Source organism: Agelaius phoeniceus, chromosome Z (genome assembly GCF_051311805.1).
Source record: "Agelaius phoeniceus isolate bAgePho1 chromosome Z, bAgePho1.hap1, whole genome shotgun sequence".
In the NCBI taxonomy this organism is placed as follows: domain Eukaryota; kingdom Metazoa; phylum Chordata; class Aves; order Passeriformes; family Icteridae; genus Agelaius; species Agelaius phoeniceus.
Window position 1 is genome coordinate 63,888,047 of NC_135303.1, and position 21,242 is coordinate 63,909,288.

At 33.9% G+C, this 21,242-nt stretch overlaps 1 long non-coding RNA gene across 1 annotated transcript in view; it reads left to right on the top strand.

Annotated features, from left to right (window-relative positions):
• Nucleotides 1-463: 463 nt before the first annotated feature.
• Nucleotides 464-21,242, top strand: part of LOC143692190 (uncharacterized) — a 32,739-nt gene continuing 11,960 nt past the window's right edge. The window contains exons 1-2 of the long non-coding RNA XR_013180049.1: nt 464-523; nt 2,258-2,377. This is a non-coding gene — a long non-coding RNA (uncharacterized LOC143692190). The remainder of the gene's footprint in view (nt 524-2,257; nt 2,378-21,242) is intronic.

Here is a 21,242-nt window from a genome sequence, read left to right on the forward strand (position 1 = left end):
TTAAAACAGCAAAATTCTTCTAGTTATAGGAAAGGGACAAAAATTAAATTTGAAGCCTTAGTCTGGCACTCCTAACTTCAAATTCTTCAGGAATAAAGAAGATAAGACATTTATCCCTGAGCTGAAATTATGTTCTATCTATTTTGAGTCTGCTTGCACAAATGTGAGCCTTTCCAATGAGGAAAAATTTTTCTTTTTGTGGCAATGCTGTTGCAGAATGCCCATCTAAAGCAAATGCTGCTGGGTAGCACATTTAAAATAGCTGTATTTGCTGACATTTGGAGTTGGTCAGCGAGTAAGGATATTTACAGTATGTCCTGTTGTCTGAACTAGTACAGAATCACCAAAAAGTTGTGGCAAGCAGAGTTGCAAAAATTGTCCTACAGAAAGGAAATAAATCAATAGGAGCAAGGTCATGAAGAAGGCATTGGAAATTGTTGTTATGCAAAAGCAGCTTGTATCATGCATTTTTTCAGCTAAAATTCTGTGATGAAATTCATGATTCAAATCCAAACTCTCCACAGTAAGTACTGCAAATTATGTATTTGAAGTAATGGTATGAACTGTGAGCATATTCAACCCATGTCACTCTGTAAAAGATCAGAAGCATTGTTCAGGGTTTTTCCTAAAATTAGAATGTACTGCAGAAGTAGGAATATGTCCTTAGAGACCCTTGTTGGATAAAGCATCATTCTTTACCTATTTGAATTGTAAGATCAGCTTATATAAAAAGCAAGTAGTTCACTGCTTTTTCAAAAAAAAAAACAACAAACCAAACTCAAAAAGAATTAAAGGAACTGACATCATTTTTAATCATTAGAATACTTAAACATAATGTAATTTTTCAATGAGACCAGTACCTATTTTTCAAATTTAGAATTGAAATTTCTTTTTTCATTGTTAATTTTTATTAGCACATTTACTTGACTTTTAAGATTTATCCATTGCAAAAATTCAGTATGTACAGGAAACCACAATGGAACAGAGCAAATATCAGAAAGACGACAGTGAGAGTAATGAACTTTGGGGGAAATGGACTTGAAACCTATGTAATATAATGAATTGACAGAACTGAAATTAGCCTGATGTAACTTGAATTAGTTTTTGGAATCTGATTGCTGGAGTGATCAATGACCAAAAATTTATTATAGTGCCATTTTTAAATTTGCAAGCCATATGTCAAAAATCCTGTTCAAAATTGAGCCTTGCAAAAATGAAAATAAGTAAAGCCAATTGGAATGAATAATAGTAATAAATGGTGTCTGTATTTTCCAGAAATTGGAAACATTGGAGAGTGGGAATGAGATTTGTCCTTTTATATATATATATATATATATACACACACACTGTATTTGTATTTTCTGATTCTGCTTTGTACTGTCCCTTTTAAATATTACATGTTCCATTTCAGGAAAATATTCTGCAAATTTCTGAATAATCTGACACCTAAATGTGTGGTTGGTACATTGAAAAAAAAAGTATTGTCAGCAACACAAAGTAAACAAACAAGTACATCAGTGAGCTAAAAGTAAGAACACCAAACAAAGCTCCAGCAGAGCCATCAAATGTTCCCAAGAGGAATGCAGGTTAAAGAAAAAACCAAAACCAGTCCTGTACTATTTTTTTTTAAGTGAGAAAGATCAGGAAAGGAAAAGGTAAAACAAGTAACAGTAGAACTTACTGTCCAGTGCCATTTAAATTGCAAGTTATCTGCCTAGCTCAATAATATTGCAGTTTTGAAATCCTGAGTATCCAGAAATCTAGCCTACAATGAGACACTTTGAAAACTTGCATGTAAGAGCATTGAAGCTAAAATAGTGGTTAATCAGAGAAAATGAGTCTTGATAGCCAGACTATATTTGGGGAACAAAATAATTAATAGAAAACTATTGTGAAATACTGCTAAAGCAAATGTTGATCTGATGAAGTATCTTTTGAACTGAAAGACTTATTATACAAAATATATTAGTCTATAGGCTACATTACATTGAAAAACAGGAAACTGATTCATTCGCCTGTCCATTCCCTATAGTACCTACTGTTCAATATTCACTTACAAGTGTTAAATTTATCCTTAGGTGGGGTGCCAGATAATTTATAGTACTCCTAAGTAGAATGTATATTTAATAAAAAAGTAAAAGTATATTGGAATTTCAGAAATTTAATGAAGATGCAAACAGCTTATGAGTAACTTTCTCAGTGTGAAGTATGCCAGAATGCTGTGGGTAAGCTTAAATGCATTTTTTATCTCCTTTAGGTGCAGCAGATTTCCAACCAACACCACTGATATATGAGAAACTGAGGTGCAGCTACCAGGGAGATACTGGTGAAAAACATAAGAAGAGGTTTCACTTTTTAGTTCTATCCCTTGTTCTATGTGAGTATAGTCCCTTGGGGTGGTCAATGTAATGGAAATATTCCTCATTCTTAACCTTCCCAGTGTTTCAGTAGCAAATGAGCCAATCTATAAAGTAACAGAGCAAATTCTGGATTTATTTCTGTAGCATTATGAAAGCATTATTATTAAATTCACGACTGATATGGGTCTAGGACAGGTGGTAATAATTTATAAAGATGTTATTTCATAGCAGTATTTGAGTATTGACAGAAATAGAAACTAAATTAACAAAGATTATTATGCAATTCTACACTCAAGAAATTCTAAAACATGGAAAGTAGAAATATAGTTTCAAAATGCAGCCATTTGCATTTCAAAAATGACAGCAGCAGTACAAAGGGGAAGGAAGCTGCTATAAAACATCTGAGAAACAGCTTCTTTGAAAAGGTTCTTCATAAACAAACCCAGAGTGAGGCACTCCAGAAAGTAAAAGGGGCATGACTTGAGTCAGAGTGTTTGCAACTTTCCAATGTGACTTCAAAAACATCTTCTAAAACAGCAATAAGAAAGAAAGTACTCGGGAGAAGGAATGACTGAAAGCTCTTGTACACATATGCCTTTTTTCCTGACTCAGGTAGTAGTAACAGTTATCAGTGAAGTGCCCACTGATTCCTAGTTTACTGTGAAACAATCCTCTTCTCCAGTAGAGTTGACAGTTTCTCTTGGAGAGTTCTGGATAGTGCACTCGAGAAGAAAATGGGCATCATATCTGAGCAAATGGGGACTCATCTGACTCAGCTGATTTTCTCCTGAAAATAAAAAATTGGGCAATCATAATGGATTTCAAACCCCATATTTATGATGACAATTCATAGGAACTAAATCACTTGCTTCTAATCTATATGAAGAGATACCTTTGAGTTGAAGGATTTTTAGTCCATTTTGAAATATTTTTAAGGCTACTGAGGAAAAGAACCAGTACAAATAATTGCAATAGTTCTGGCTTCATTTTTCTAAGCCTCTTACCCTCCAGACAGGATAATTTACTGTTGAGCAAAGCTTTTAACTAGACAAGTGAAACAAAAATACACTGAGCTTGAAACAGCAACATTTGCTAATCAATCATGGTGAAGTAGATAATACAAGCAGTTAGCCTCAATTCTTACCAACTCAGAAAGTATGTGTGTGTGTGTATGCATGTGTCTGTGTCTGTGTCTGCGTGTCCGTGTGTCTGTGTCTGTGTTGATATGGACCTGAGCAAGCAGAAGGTCTGGGTTTCCATTTTCTCAGGCTTATGCTTGAGACAGTGCAACAGAGTGCAAATTTACCCAGGTGAAAGGGTAAAGGTCTTTTCTTCACATGACATTCTTACTCACTATTTGGTTTACTGAAAAGGTAGCCTTACTCTATGTTCAAAACTCACCTTGTTAAATTAATCCATCACAAAACAATAATAAAAGAGTTGTTTGATTATTCATTATTTATCTTTGATTTGCATTAAACAGTGTGCTGGTTCAAAAAAAGAAAAGATTAGCATCAATCTGATCAATATTTCTGTAGAAAGTTTTTCAACAACTAGAGGTAATATACACTTCTCTCTCTAAATTATATATAGTGATATACATATATATATATATATAAATGTAAACATCAGTTTATTGTTTAGAGAAAGGTTTTTATTGATAATGTGAGTCATTACAACAGTGTCTACCTGTCACATAAAAATATGGCTCTTTCACAGGTCTCCATTTCTTTTCCAGAGATTTTGAATGATTCATTTTGTAGTAGTTCCCAGGGAATTTTATTTTATAGATAGGATGCTGGTTATTGTCATGATCTCTTGAAAAATTTCTTTATCAGTACAGTGCTAGCAATTTATGTAAACTTTATGGTTTAATAGAATTTGTCTAATTGTGATGTGATTACAAGTGAAATAATTAAGCATTAATTATTGCCTTTTTTAAGATACACAGGATTTTCTTATGAGCACTTTTCAGAGATGGCTACTACAGTAAATATTTTAATTTCTTGATACTCTTACCTAAGTGTTCCAAATTAATAAGTGTTTACTTTTCTCCTCAAAATTGTAAAGGAACATACCAATGTAACCATTAAGATGTGTAGAATGGGAATTTTTATATCACCAAAATGTAATTTAATTGATTAACCTGATATCATTTTTTTCCATAGTGATCACCCTTCTGCTTAAAATATTTTAGAAGTAGTTAGTCACTATACCCTCTATGAGAAACAGGACTACTAATTAAAAATACCTAAGGAATCTGTTTTCCTTTTTCATGAAGAAAATTCATGGTGCCATTTTAAATAGTAAAACTTGTTTTTTAATTAGAATCTTACAGAAAATAATCTTTTGACCCGATCTTCCTTAATGTTTACAGTTTTAAGTACTGTTATATAGAATGAGGAAACAGCAAAAGAAAAGCTTTAAGAGCTCAAGTTCAGACTTTCTACTCAGTCATAACAGCAACTGAATTAAACAAGTGGAACTCTCCTGTTAAGGTTCTTTCAGAAAGTCACCAGAAATGTATTGTAATTCATATGAATCCTGCTTTCACACTCTGGTTGGCTCTTGCAGTTCTTGGCAGGTCAACCTAATTTATTATTTCCAGTCCTGCAACCTTCTCATCTGTGTGGTGGGTGATTCAGCTAGTGGCACATTTCCCTGTCAATCAGTAAACAAGTCAAGTGATACTCATTGTTCAACCAGAGAGGCCATCTTTCGATGAGACATATGAATAAAAGTATGATCTCGCAGGAGTTTGTAATACCTCACAGAACATTTTGCAAATCTGGGAACTTTGTGCCTTTTGCCTGAAGCTTAGTTCTCTAGTACTGCAATCAGTACTTAATTTTACTTTATAGAATATTCACAGAATACTTTGAATTGGAAAGAATTTACAAGGACCATCAGGTCCAACTGTTAAGTGAATGGCCAATTCAGAGATAAAACACACAACATTTTGTAAAATAACATTTTGTAACATTTTGATTAATTAAAATGGCAAAAATATTTGTATTTTTTCATGTTGTATATGCACGTTGTCTCATCTCCACATTACGAGTGGTACACATCTGAACAACTGTTTCTCCAATAAGAATTTTTCACAATCATGTTTCTGTTCATCTTCACCCTTGCATTAATGGTACATTAATATAGTGGATAGTAGTGTATATGTAGTGTGTAGTATATATGTAGTGTATAGTATATATGTAGTGTAAGTTTTTGACTTTATACTAAATCTGTTGTTTTTCTTTCTTCAGGATACAAAAAAAAATTAATCCATAGAAAAAGTGTGCTAATTTCAGTCAAAATTCAGTATTCATAGCTATAATTTGACTATCCAATACCTTGTACTGCTACAGCACCTGCAACTGTTTAGTTATCAAAGGGCTTCAAGAACCTTAGCTAAAGACACTAAATTAAAGTTGAGGCCTGATAGTAACATCTTCAGGTTAGCATCTTTCTGTAATGTGCTACAGTTTTCTTTGGGATTGTATTGAACTATTACAACATGCTTTTAAGGTAGGGAGGTAAAGTAATCTCCATTATATTGACATAAATGAAACCTTCCATTCAGTTACACAGAGACATCAAACTCTGAATAATTTCACCTAGACTCAGACATAGCTGTCCTCTTAAACTTGAAATATTTCCCTTCAACTCCATCTGTGAAGTGTTTGATTGCATGCCAAAGTCATTAAGTGATTGATTTATAACACTTCTTATATTGTTAAAATGAAGCCTTATTTTACCTCAGAAGCAGCAATACATTGATGATAGGTGAAGTGACTTTTTCATTATAAATTCCTTAGACACTAAAAACCTAAAATAAATGTTAATAATTTCTTCAATCATCTTATTGGATGAGAGAGGTTTCATATCATTCTCATATCCATTTTCCCTTTTGATGTTTTCCCATCCATGTTTCCAGATATTTAGAAGTTGTGTCAACTAAATAGCTATTTCAATAGTGTTTCTTGCAGTACCATTTATTAAAAACTATGTCATTTTCAAAGTTCTCCCTAACTTTTATACAAGAAAGTCAAAGTCACAGTATTACTTTTGAGGTTTAGATTTTTCCTAATGTCCTTCTTAATATCAGAGCTTTGACTAATGCTGTTATTCACTATTCTTCACTCCATTTCTCCAATCTGTGTTTCAAGTTTTCTGATCTGTTTTTCTTTATTTTTTTAAACTATTTTTTAGAAAGACATTGGCAAAATATAATAATCCATAAATTACTGGGCACAATAGCTAATTCCAGAGTAGAGGTATGACCTCTTTACTCCTGAAAACATTAATCAACTAATTTTTAAACAAATTGTTATCTTTTTGCAGCCACATTATCCTTATTGAAGTGTGGTTTTTCCATACATGTGAAATCCAGAATGTTTTGCATGGCTTAACTGGGATATGCATGGAAAAATGGCAGAATGAGGATTTTTTTTCCCTTTTGTGTTTTCTAACCTTGTTTCATAATTATTTAAGCACAAACATACTTCACTACTTGAAATTACAACAGATTTAAAATTATAAATGAGAAAATTTGATTCTAAGGTATTAATAAATATTGCTAATAATTACACTCGGATATTTGTCTTTCCTTGGAGTTATATTGTAGCACTTCTCTTGCTATGCAAGCATCTACTTCCCTATTGTTCTAATTTTGATCTCAAAGGATGCATCATCTGTCACTAAATGTTCAATATATAAGTGCTCATTTTGTTTCTTTTCATTCACTGTAGAAGCAGAGAACAAGAGTGTCCCTCTGGTGTGCTCATCAAAATTGTGATCTCACTCATTAAAATGCACAGAAACTGGCTTTTTTTCTTTTATCCACAGTCCATCATAACTTTATTGTTTGAATCTCATTAACACTCTGTTACTTCTCTTTCTCTTTAGAATTCGTATTTTTGTTTTGGTTTTAGATTTTTTTTTGTTTTCATTTTTGTTTTTTTGTTTTGCTGTGTTTTTTCTCCTCCCTTATAGGAAATTAATTAAACAGAAACAAAAAAAAATTATTGCATATAGATTTCTCAGCTGACTTTATGTGTCAGCATTTGAAGCATATCTTATAGTATTTATGTAACCTTGTACCATAATTTAATGGAAAAGTAAAATACTTTATGTCATTTAAACTTCATGGTTTTTTGTGCAAAATTATCAGTTATTAAATATTTTTCTATTTTATTTCTTATTTTATTTCTTTTTTATATTATTTATTATTCTATTTATTCCCATCTGAACTTTTCTTCTCATACATCTTCAGATATTAGTATTAAGATTAGAATTATTTTTTAAAGTTATTACCAATCTTTCCTTATCCTGGAAGTAAGATATCAAATCCAATATCTTTTTCCAAAAATTAATCAATCAGAAGTATTTTAGTGCTATATTATTTTCCAATGATCATCTAAGACTGTACTAGATGTACATTCATTCTCCATCTTTGTATATGTACATGCATGTACAGACATAAACACTACTTTTTCAGTATTATATTCTGTTTTTTTCTTTTAAGTCCCTCTTTCTTGGCAGAAAAGAATAGTGCAGAATTTGGGATCAAAAATGAATTAAGTGTATCCAGTCTTCCTCCTCTTTTCCCTTGGTAATCAATATTCACAATAAAACTTAGAAGTACTTGTGTACAGTTCTCTTTAAGACCCTGAATTCATCACTGAAAATGGGAAAAAGTGTTGAACATTTTTGCAGTCATTAAAATAAAATACTTTCTTTACATGTTACCTCATCTTATCTCTTGGACAATTTGGCATCCAATTACTGGTATGAATGTGAATGAGTATATATTTTTCCAAATCAATAAATTTATTCACTTAACTCAGAGCCATAACAAAGGAGTACCTATTGATCTGCAAACTGGACCTCACAGAATTTTCTATAGCTAATATACAAGTTGGTTGGCAATAGTCCCTGAAGATCTTCTTATCACTAGATAACAAGAGTTAAGGATCATTAGAGTAATGAGTGATTTGACTATCTGTCTTCACAGTGATTTTTGAAGTAATATTGTTTCTTAAAATCTTCTTCAAAAAAAAACCACAACTCTATCAATAATGTACTATTTTGTATCATTAGTTCACATGTTTGTACACACATAGATTTTGTATTTTTTTAAAAAACACAGTCCTTAGTATGTAAAAAGTCTTGAGCCTTGAGCTGTAAGGCAAATACTGCATCTTGCAGCATTTTGCCTGTAAATAAGGGAGTGAATTTTATGTTCATCAGACTTTGTAGTTATTACTTATTCTGGAACATGCCTTCCTGTGCAACTTGTCTACTCTACTGGAAGATGCTGTGTAGTGTCAGGAAAGTGCGGTAACTAAGAAAAAAGGGATTTTACATATCTTTTCACAAACACTAAAAGATTTTGGGGGACTTATCTTTCTTTTCTTTCTCTTTTTAAGTGTGACATTTATTAGAAATTTTAGGGGTCTTCTTTTTGTTTAAATAATTTCTCTTTCATCAAAATTATGCCTGGTTTTCAGAATATTGCATCAAAATATATTTAAATAAAATACATTCAAATCTTCATTTCAAATCAAAATGGAAAGTGATCCCAAGAATTTAACACCTAAGTTGTATAAGCAATTTTAGCAGGTATAAAAAATGTTTCATTATTTTTAATGGTATAGTTCCATTCCTACTGAAAGTGCTTATGTAGATTAAGAAACAAATTATCTGCAGAAGTCCACTAAATCCTTTGGAGTTATATTAGGAAGGAATTTAACTTCAAATACTCACTTTCAGCACTTCTAAAATCCAGTAAAATCTCTCAATTTTCATTTCATTACAAGAATATCTGTCACTTGGGCTTTAGCTGTAACAGCTTTCCTTTTTTCTACACATACATTTTTTTCTGTGGATGTTCACAAGCTGATGACTAAGATCTGTGAGTAATACATGAAAATTATAGCATAAACTTAACATGGGTTCATTTTTCATAAATTCCTTTTGGAAAACATGTAGCTTTTAAGCTGTTATATTTGTCATGTTATTGTGGAGTAATTTCCTCTCACAACATTCAGAAACAAAAGAATAATTGGATGAAAAAAATGGGTCAAGTGAAAATTTCAATTTTATATGACAAAGCCTAAAGTATTTTACCTTTTCTAAATTAGATGTGCCCTGAATAAGAAAAGAATATGTACGTTTGTGATAAATGAGCAATCACATATCTCATGATAAGGAGAGGAAGGAATATGTAAAAAATCTTACCAAAAGTCTGAAGATCAGAGCAGTAAAACCCATAGGTGTGAAATCATCTGATCTTCCCTGTTTCATGCTGGACTTAGGACTGTTTCTCCAAATAGAAGAGTCATTTGAATTTGGTGCACTACAGGGGAACAGTTGTGAAGCCTTATTATTTCAGTAAATCAATGCATAGGATCATCTTGTATCCATTCTGGTATTCCTGAGTTAAATAGAAACAGAGCTTATGATTTCCTCTTAAGCTTAGTATGTAATATTTAAACAAAGGCTTTTTATAACAACAACAGTAGTTAGCCACAATTGACTGATACCGTAGAGCTAACACTTTAACTCACTCCCTAGTATATTTATAATGTTAAGAAAAGAAAGTGGAAAAATGCCCAAATATTATTATTATTATTATTATTATTATTATTATTAATAATAATAATAATAATAATAATAATAATAATAATAATAATAATAATAATGCACTGAGGCTAGATAAAAGGCATTCTTTCCTCACATGTGAACTGTACCAAACTGTATATATCACTTGCAGCCTAAAAGAAACATGAACTAATAATTCTTCCAATCAAGAATACTTAAACAAGAAAAGCTGGCAAAAGCTATTTGATTTCCCTACTAGGATGATGCTAGACTACTTTTTGCTTATGACTGTGTAAGATTTCACTTAGGAGTACCTTGGTCTATGAGAATTGAAAAGGCCAAGCAAGAAAGACCAGCAGTTTCCCTAGAAATTTCTGATACCTGAACTTTCTTCAGTTTAAATGCTAACTTCTTCAGGATAAAGGAATCTTAAAAATCAAATGGCTGGGAAATGAGATTGCAAATTAAATTCAGCATCATGGATTTGCCAAGGAATTTAAACATTTTCTATAGGAAGTGACCATCTCTGTTTTACCATGGTCACACAAAACATCTTGGCAGTGTAATGAAGTATTCTTTGAAAATGTACATTTTGGTGAGCCGGAATAAAAATTTTTAAAAAAGGGAAGAAAAATTGTGGGAATCATGAGGAAAAGATTGGAAGCATAACAGAGGACTTCATTGTGAAACTTTTTAGGAGTTTTTTGTTGATCTTTTGAATACTGAGTGTAACTCTTGTATCCTCTTTCAAGAGTTTCTTTGTAGAACTGAAAAATTTTCCAACAAAAAATTGAAGATGCTCTGAATTATTGAATGGCTTTGTATGAAGAACAATTAAGTAATCTTACAGCTGAAAGAAAGACTGTGAGGGACATTTGTGATAGAGCGTTACAAAACAGTAAACGGTACAAACAGAAATGTAAATAATTGGCTCGGCTAGGCAGATGGTCCCATGAGAGGCAGCTGTCATGCTTTAGAATGTGTCATAAACTATCAGATATCCCAGAATCATTTTTCAGCCTTCCATCAGAGGACTGCAAGTGATTTACATGAGGCAGCAAAAAAGTCTCCACACCAGGGGTGGCACTTGGAGATTCCCATCTAGCCTGAGTGTATATTAAGCCATTAAAGTTTGTGTATCATGTGCTTCATACAGCCTGGATGGATAAAGACTCTGATCGTCACTTTGAGCAATGGGTGGCTTCAAAGTTGCAACAATCAAGTCTCATTGCTGGACCCACAGGTGGTGGCATCTGTCATCACTATCCTCTCTTTCTCTTTCTCTTTCTCTCTTTCTCTCACTGTTTCTGTTTGCAACATCTTCTCAAGATATATTGTAAGACTGACTAAAAAATTCCAATCAATGCCTTATTAGGTGCCTTGGTGTTGTATTGCACTAAATAGTTTATTTAGTTGGTGTTTTGCGCTGGGTGATGGGAAAATTGTACTGAGTATGGTATGTCATGTAGAGTGTAATCTCCCCTCTCCCACTACATGGTATCCCCTCCCTTTTCATATCCCCTGGTGGTCTGTCCCATGGGTGGCCCTCCCCTCACCCCTCCCCAGTGGTATCCCATTGGCCGTGGTCCTCTTTCCCCACCCCCATCCCCCTCGGGTATAAAAACCCACTGGTGGTACAGTTTAGTCTCTTTTTCTATCGGGGTGGTTGCCGCTGCCAGCAGTGTCCTACCCCAAGGCAGTAAACTGGACACTCATCCCCACGTGGAAAAGAGCGCTTCTCATCTCTTACTTTCGTCTATGCAAGTCTGTGTGGGCCAGAGTCCAGAGCTAGCTGGATTTAGACTCATATAAAGCCCAGAGACCCACAGATTACTGCACCTTGTTATATCTGGATAAATTAAAGATGGACGAGTTCAAGTTAGCTAAGTTAAAGTTTGTGAAGTGCCTCCACTTTGGATGTAATTTTAAAATTTGACAAGTACCTTATTTTGCTTTAATATTCTAAAGTTTGCAACCTATAGTTTTTTATTGATCCTCCTGAGAGTTTATTATTTCTCTTGCACACGATCCAGATTGCATCAAACAACCTACCCCTACAGCCACCAATTGGACTGAGGCATAACACTTAAAAGGCAAAATGCATTTCCAATAAACTTTGTTTCTTTGGCCTGGCCTCCAGCGTGCTTATTTCATCTTATTTCTCATCTTTAATGAATCAAAAATTGAAATAAATAGAAAGGCATAGTATAGATAATTAGTGTCTTCCTTTTGCTCTAGTAAAGCATATACCAGCAATGATCACAGATTGTAGGCTAAATTCTTGAGCATTGTTGCAACAGGTCAATATTTAAGAACATCATACAGTTGTACCTATGAATTTTTCAAAAAGATTTAATGGAAGCATTTTACCACAGAGGGCAGAGTCCTCCTGACATATATGATTAAACAATTTGGGAGGTGGAGAGGTTTATTAGTTTTTTAAACAAATTCTTTTTTCAAATTCTTTCCAGTAATATGATATTTCCATATCTAGACACAGGTTCTAGAATGGGAATATGTTTCCACTTTTTTTTTTTCATAATAGAATTAATATTTTCCAGTGAAAGGCAGTTTTTCCTTGATAAAACAGAAGGTTTTCTTTTCATGTTTCTGCATGCTATATTAAAATAAAATTAAGCAAAAAGATAATCAGCCTGCCCATATCCCCAAATTCCCTTCATAAGTCTAAAAAATATGAACTTTCAGTATCTTTCTATGATACTGAAATGCAAAATGAGATGCCATACAAGCTAGATGCATGACTGGGAATTTATTCTCCTTCAGTTCTTCAGCTACATTAAGAATAGAAATTGTGACAAATCTTATACAGACAGAAGACTTAAAAAAATGTCCAGTAAGGGTTGTTAACATTGTAACTGTTAAGTATCCCTTCTCTATTACTTCTTCCTCTGCTGGATGTCTCAGTGGACTCACCATGCAATATTCCTCATGCTTATCTCAAGTAAGGATGGCTCTGCTCATATAAGGGAGAAATTCTCCAATCAGAAATGCAACACACAATGTTTTTCACCTGCAGGAGATAGAAAGGAAACATAACATATTCTAAAGAATACTCTGTTCATCTCTTAAAAGTTTGTGTTTTGACCACAGTAAGATAGTGCAACCTGATACACCCTTCAGGTAACTTCTGATAGCCCAAATATGAGGCAAATAATTCCAAAGCTGAATCTTGATGAAAGACTAAAATGCTTCTATGTCATTACTATACTTGATTTTTAGACCATGTTACTCTAGACTTAGAAATTAATCAAACAACTTTCAATATTCAAAAACATTTCTGCTGATGGTTTCTTCTCTGAAATATATAACTTTTTCTATGTCTTTTGGGCAGGGTCCATTATTGTTAATTTTTCTTTAAGCCAAATAAATCCTTTCCTTCGGCTTAGAGCTTTTGTTCCTATTTATATCCTGGCTTTTCTTGTTCAGAGCTTCATTGTTGAATCAAATGTTTCTTTAGTTTTCTTTGAAGATTCTTTCACTGTAAATAGGTGGCATATGTCAGGATCCCTGTCAGTCTGTGGCTAACTCAATACACATTGCAGCAATTTTTATTAAATTAGTATAAATTAATAAATTACACATAGACAGTGTCTTGGAATTATCTTGGGATAACAAGAAAGAAGAAAGAAAAAGAGCATTCTCATTTATATAATTTAACACAGAATTCTTATAAAAGTTTATAAATCAACTCATAATCTTACAAAAGTTTATAAATGAACTTAAAAACTTATTTATCATCATAATTTTTTTTTAAATCAGTAGCATTTATGTTCCTAAAGCTCTTTTGAAAATTAATCTATTTGTCTAGATCAGTTCTAAAATCTGGTTTTGATTCTGCTGCTAACAGTCTGCAGGAATGGGATGAATTAATCCTAATCTCAAAACCCTAATCTCATAGAAAAGGAAAAAGAAAAAAAAGGGCTATAGTGATAGCACTTAAATGCACTTTCATGACAAGGATCAATGTGCTCCTGAAATAAATGCATCAGCCTTCCTCCACAGACAGACACTTGCTATCTTGCTATCTTGAAATGCTTTTAAGAAAGGGAAGGAGAGGAAAAAAATGTCCAAAGGTTGCTAAGACCCTGGAAGGATTTCATTTGTTGTTTGAGTATATAGAAAAAAAATCTTTGGGAAATCATAATTCACACCCTCAACCCTGTTTTCTCCACTGTATCTTGTCCTGTCCTGTAAATCAAAACAGAAGGCAACATGATGCTTTCACACTACTAAGCTGCATTGTTACAATAATGGGTCACTGGAAGAGCTGTTTCCCCTGTCCATTCACTGCACTGACTTGTTATTATTGAGGGATATTTTCCTGCTGTCTTGACACATAACACTTCATGTCTGTATTTCCTTAGGTACATTTGGAGATCTCTGAAATGTCTTTCCATCATTTCCTTAGTCAACATCCTTTTTTCCCTTGTTACTTTTTTTCAGGACATTTTTCCTGGGTCTTTTCTCCAATAAGCATGTGGGGCATTGGCAGGCATTTTCCATCAACATCTGGGATGTCTTTGCTTTCTTTAACAAAAATCTAAGATAAATGAGGAGACAGAAGAAAATAGAATCTTTGAAAAACTTAACTAAGTACAAGATCAATCATTATGGGACTCCTGTTTTTTTTTAATCTGTCTGAAAGACACAGAGTATTTACAACTGCTGTAATAGTTAAAAAATGTGAAATATAAAAGGAATCCATTCTACACAGAATCTGTTATTTTTTCTTCCTAGTCATCACACCTAATCTATTAATATAAATGTACATGACATTCATGACAGTATTACAAAGCTTACATCCCTGTGAACTTTTCTACTGTCAACATATCTAGTCAACCATCCATAAAACTTTTTTTTACAATGTATTACTTCTTCTGCTTTGTAAGTGCATATTAACATTACAGCAGTTAGGCATATGCTCTTTTGCTATAGGAAATATGAGACTTCTTTTAATATAATCTTTTGCCAACACTTTGCCATAGGCAACTTTCTTAAAATTTAATAAATGTAGAAACTTTTGGGTTGTCTCTCATGATGCAATCACAGACTTCTACAAATTGGTATATTCTCACAAATTCTTTTTGTTCATAATGATACCTCTATAAACATAGCTCTTGGCCAGTCCAACTTTGGGGTTTTTTTGGTTTTGTGATTTTGTGTTAGTTTTTTCTGGTTTTTTTTTTTTTTTTTTTTGCTAGGTTTTGGTTGGTGGTTTTGTTTCTTTGTTTGTTTTATTTCAGTACAGAGCTATGACCTGCAGTAAAACAAGAGTACTTCATAGAATTTTTTAGGAATTGTGCCTAGATAGCTTTCATCCACAGGCCTGCCAAAAATTGTAATCCAAATACCTGATGAGGAAAGGACAAAGGAGGAAGTGCAACCACATTAATGAATTAGTATTAAATGTTAGGAAAATCTGAGAGTTGCAGTCTCACGGGCTTGGGCCTGTAAGTAGAGCAGATAGAAAACTGTCAAAATGCCTCCTTTCCTTGCCAAGGGAGACACTGGATAGAGTTATTTATATCGTCCATGCTTATCTTACACCCTTATTCCAATTATGTGATTCCTTCTGCACCTAGAAGAACAATCCTTTGTTAAGCTGTTGCTTTGCTTTCCTCAAGGCTGCTCTTGCGTCATATTTGTATTAATCTCTGTGTAGGTGTGATGGTTTCACAGCAGGGAAAGCTGAGACTGTCTAAACCCCTCCCTTCCCCCATCACAAAGAGGGGAAAAAATAGATTTTAAAAAAAATTAGGTAGGGGAAACTACAAGATATTAAAAACATTGGAGTCACAATTTTACCATAATGAGGTAAACCTAAAACAGCAGTAAACAGAACAATGAAAAGAAACTTGTACAAAAGAGGAAAATTGTTTAGCCTGTAAAAGCAAGGCATGTGTGCAGAGCTCCTGGAACAAAGACAAAATGGCCTCTGCCTTCTGGGCAGCCCACCTGCTCTTAGAACAAAACCAGGATGACTGCTATGCCCAGGCAATTCCTCATGGCCCAGGAGAACAAAGATGCGGGAGAGGTTCTCCTGTCTCAACCCTCCCCGCCCCAGGAAAAACAGAAAAACAAAGGGAACAAAACAAAAACTGCAGAGCTACTTTGTTTGAATCAGGGGGTTCTGTTACGAAAATGCTGACTTCTATTATGGTGGTGTGCGTTCAGGGGCTTTCCTTCACGGTGCAGAAACAAAAATGTGCAGATTGGGCAGGCTCTCTTCCCTCACCCTGTCCCTTTTCCTGTGCCTGTGCCTGTGCCTCTCCCTCTCCCTCCCCTCCCTGCAAGAAGAAAAAAGCAAGAAACGTGTTGTGAAATTTGCTGTGAAGCCACTCCAGATTGCACAATGTCATTTCCAGGACAGTGGCACAGAGACCCCCTGATGAGTCCCCTGGGAGCCCACAGAACACAGAGGAGGTCCTCTGTGTTTCCATTCTCTGTTTTGAAAGGTTCACTGTTCCACTCCCTTTCTGTGAATGGAGTAAAAGGTAAGGTTCTGTTTCCAGTGTCCGTGTAGTCGCCTGGAAACTGCCCTCCTCCTGGGCCTCTTCCCACCCCGCAGCAGGGTGAGATCATGGCTATGATCTAAAACGGTTTTTGAATAAACACCACTGAAAACTCCACTGCCTTGCCTCTGTACCCAAGACAATGGGCAAATAGGAGGAAAACAGTGAAGATAAGGTTGCGACTTTGAATAGAGAGAGGTGTTAGGGAAAGTAGGACAAGAATCATAATGCATATGCGCGCACACTTCTCTGTGTTAGAAGAGACTATAAATGTAGGTCTATTTTATTCAGGGAACTTTGATACACCCTTCCATTTAAAGAAAAGCATACTGCATAGAGAACGATTTTTGTATAACCATGTTTTAATAAGTTTATTTCTTTAAGTTAGAAGCAAATGGCTGAAAAATTCAAATACTGGTGATATATACTGCAGTTGTCCCCATTTGCATTTACATGATGTCTTTGTTGGAGATCTCAAATGAACTATGGCTTCAAATGAATTTATATTAATAAAGAGTTGCAAAGGTTTCAACACTGCATATGTATAACTGGCCACCTCACATTTTATAAAACTGAACCAGATACAAATTAAAGAGGATTTGTTAGATTATTGTAAAAACATGATTAATGGGAAGCTTATGCTGACCCTAAGGCTTAATGAGAGTTACAATGCAGAATAGAAATCAGGATAATCCTGCAATAGTGACACAGGAATAATGGTAAACTATAGATACAAACTGATATTAGCTGAAAGTATTTATTGCTTCAAATTTACACTTTAGAGAAGAAAGTATTTGCTAAGAATGCCTAGTTAAAAAATACTATCCAGAGCCTTATTAATGAAAATAAAAAGCCCGAGTTAATCTCACTACACAAAAGGAACAAGCATGTAAAATGAGACATAATATTGAAAAGGGGGAACAGAGAGACATTTCTACTCTGAAAATATTAAGTAATTCAAAAACAGAGTAAGCAGAACTAGATGTTAGAATAGACAATTCAAGGTAGAGTGGTGCATTTTGGGGTACAGGGGACGCATCTGAAAAGCCTAATTCTCTCACTTTTGGTTTAGAACCACTCAGTATCATTGGGTAAATAGGTGTTCATTGAATAAAAGCACATCATAACCTGTCTAGTGATGTGTGAACTAAGGAGGCTACAACAGGAAAACAAAAACCCTACTAACTGTGGAGAGCAGTGTAAAATTTTAATTCATCATGCAGTGAAATAGAGAGTAGAAGAGATCTGTGCATGTTTTCCTTGCCTTTTAAGAAAATAGGCATTTTACCATGGACAGTGGGAAGCAATAGTAAAGTCTAACGCAAGCTGTAACATCACAGCATCGACTTAATAAATTATCAATTAAAATCTGGGAAAGAATTTCAGAGATATAGCACCATGTTGACAGCATTTTTAGTCAGCTTTCTTGAATACACAACATGTCGATGTAATTGAATCAGGCAGTGATTCAGCATTGAGCCAGTCTGCAGCCTGAGTTTACACTGCACTGTTCTACACAAGAGATGTCTCCAAAATAGTAAGGAATGGAAGGGAATTCGTGCAGTGCCATCAGTGATGAAAAAAGCAACGACTTTTTTTAATTAAAATAGAACTGCTCTGGTTTAATAATAATTGTAATGTCCCTTCATTTTGCAATACATAATGACAAAAGGTTTTGGCTTTCACTGATTCTCCTTTCACTCTAGAAAAGAGAAAATTACATTAAATATGAGAATTAACTTAGCACTTCTGCTAGGACATAATTGAGATGCAGTAATACTGAGAGAACCTATTTGGTAAGCAGTATTTGTGCTTGGGGGAAAAATATATTCAATAAATACAGAGCTTGCCTGTAAATACCCTTCAGAAGTTGTAATGTCCAAGGCAGCAGGCAAATCTTTAACAGATTTAATATTACTTTCTTCTGGTGAACCTATCTGTAGTGAGTCACAAGAAAGCAAGCAGAGAGACCAACCCTCCAGGGTGCCAGAAGGAGCATTTTTGTCATTCACTCTAAGTGACAAAATACCTTGTTTGTAGAAGTCACTGTGGAAACAGAATGGTGAGGTTAATATATTGCAGCCTGTGAATGCCCAGTTTACATCTTCAACAGAAAACTTAAAAAGAAAAATTTGAAATTTCCTATAATGTTTCAAATAACATGAAATGTTTTGTACAATGATCAAAAACCTAAAATTATTGATATTTTTAAATAGATATACTGCCAGATACACTCATTGGCTAAGACTATAAGACAGGAAGGTGGCAATCCCTTCATGTGTCTGCAGTATTTGATATTAAAGTTCTGCCTTTTAGTTTCACAAAAGCAAAAAACTCATATAAATTTTAATGTTTCTTAGTTGTATTATTTTTCTTTTATGGTCAATGCCATGAAGGGTTCTGCATGATAAGAAAAAGAAAGGATAAACTAGACCATGAAAAGGAATGTTCAGCAATACTTTTTGAAAATGTTGACCTGTATCTTGAATTTTTTAGAGAAGAAGGTGGTTTTATTTCAAAACTTCTGTACAAGAAATCTTATATGTAGTACAACAAGTTTACACAGCAAGTATATAATGTGTAGAGCAGTAATATAAGTATACTGTGTCTGCTGAGTACTTTAATAACTTTCAAACCATGCATAATTATGTATGAGTTTGATAAGGAAAAAATCATACATTGAATTTGTCAACAGACAAAATTTAGATTCATGCTGTTATTCTTTGCACAGGATTTGTTGGGATAAAGAAATTCCCAATTGCCACAGGGACTTTGTTTTACTCAGTGCTATCTGAATTTTCATAGATAATTGCAGCCTGAGAAATTTACTCCAGCATGTATTATTACTGCTTAAGCATCATGCTAAAGAACAAGCATCACTCACCCTCTTTTTCTGCTTTTTACTTTTTGTGGAGCGTATTGTCTAATTTCACCTATACATTTCATCATAAAGAATGAGCAAATCCCACCTAAAATAAGAAAAATTAAAGGGAGACAATTTGTTTACCAATTTAACTTCATAAACTTTAAATTATTTAAAAGAAAAAAACATGGTGAATCAGACAAAAAATCAGAGAAAAGTAGGAAGATATTTCTGTATTTAAGGAAAATGGTGAGTAGCATGTTATGGCATCCATGCAGTGTTTTAAAGTCAGTTCCTTTGGTCAGACTCAATTGCCAAGCAGCATAGCTTTCATAAGTCTGCATCTGTAATAAATATACCAGGATCTGTACAAACAGAAATAGAAAGCTTGGGAGAAAAAAACCCAAAGAGCAAGTAACCCGGAGAAAAAATAAAAAGGTTTTGATTCTCATACCTTGCTTTAATAACACCATCAAGTTCTGCTTTGTTATAGGTTGGTTGTCCAAACAGGTGTCCTAAAGGTGCCATCAGGCGTTTGAATGCCAGCCAGTGTTTAAAGCATACCAGTCTTATAGCCATTAATTGAGATACTGCAAAAGTCCAATATTGTCTGCAGAAAAATTAGAAATACTTTGTTCACCTCAAGATTAGAACAGCAGAGGGAGCTGTCAATCTTTTCAGGAACAAGGACATAATGATATCCAGGTTCAGAGATGGGTATGTATTATCCAATCAATTCTAGAGCATCACACAGGGATTTAGTAGTTGTTTGTACACTGTCCAAATATACAGATAAATGTGGACTTACCTAACTTCATAGCTTGACCATGGCTGATAAAACAGTGCACATAGTTGAAAATCAGCCAGAATTTACACTAGCTCTAGTTACTATCTATTGAAATCTAGCTGCCTTTCGAATTTTTAATATAACTTATTTATTATGCTTTTTTCCTTCTATTTTTTTTTCTTTGTCTGTTGATAAATTCCTAGAACTTCCCTTTGGCTTCTTCAGGCTCACTTTCAAAGCTATATATATCCTACTAATATGTGAAACTCCTCTTGACTGCTTATTAGTCAATGGTGCTCCAAAACACATGATAGTAAGGGCAAAATAAAAAATACATGCCAGCAAAAATTGCAGTAAAATTAGAAAAAGGTCATGTTCCAGTCATGAACTAGATACAAAGAAATGAGCAATGAATTGTTTCTTCAAATTATCTTCCCAGCATTTAAATAGCTGTACTCCTTTCACTTTTTCTCTTGAAGCAACCGAGGCTAGGAAGGTTTTTTAAGTGTACCAGTGTGATGCTTCAGTTACAGAGTATTTAAGGAAAAAAAAAAGGTCATTAAATGTTAAAAGACAGATTTATTCAGTTTCAGCTCAACACTACTTGAGACATGGTACAAATCACCTCTGTCTGTCTTCACTTGACTGTTAAATTTGCCCAAGGCAATCCTTTTTTAAATCAATCTTAGCGGTAAAGTACATGATACCAAAATTCAATAAGCTTTAAATCAAATAAACCCCTCTCAGGTATAAACAATTCTGCATTAATTTGAAAATCAACTATGTTTTAATTTACTGCTAATACTTATTTGAGTAAAATATTAAAATAACAAGTGTAACACTTTTCTAATGAACATAAGCTTTTGGAAACAGTATCAGAAGTTTAAACTAGAGCCAATGGGCTAAGTGTTAACCTATTAATCAAAAAAATAGGGGTAAAAAGACCATGAACGCTTGAAAAATTTAAAGAGAAAATTAGTCTTATTTTCTCTGTGTTGCAGTCTCTAACGTTCATTGTACTCCATGCTTGCATGTTTTTATTTATGGGTAAAGTAGAATACGCATCTGTTTTTGGCAGATGTGTATGGTCCGGCAATATG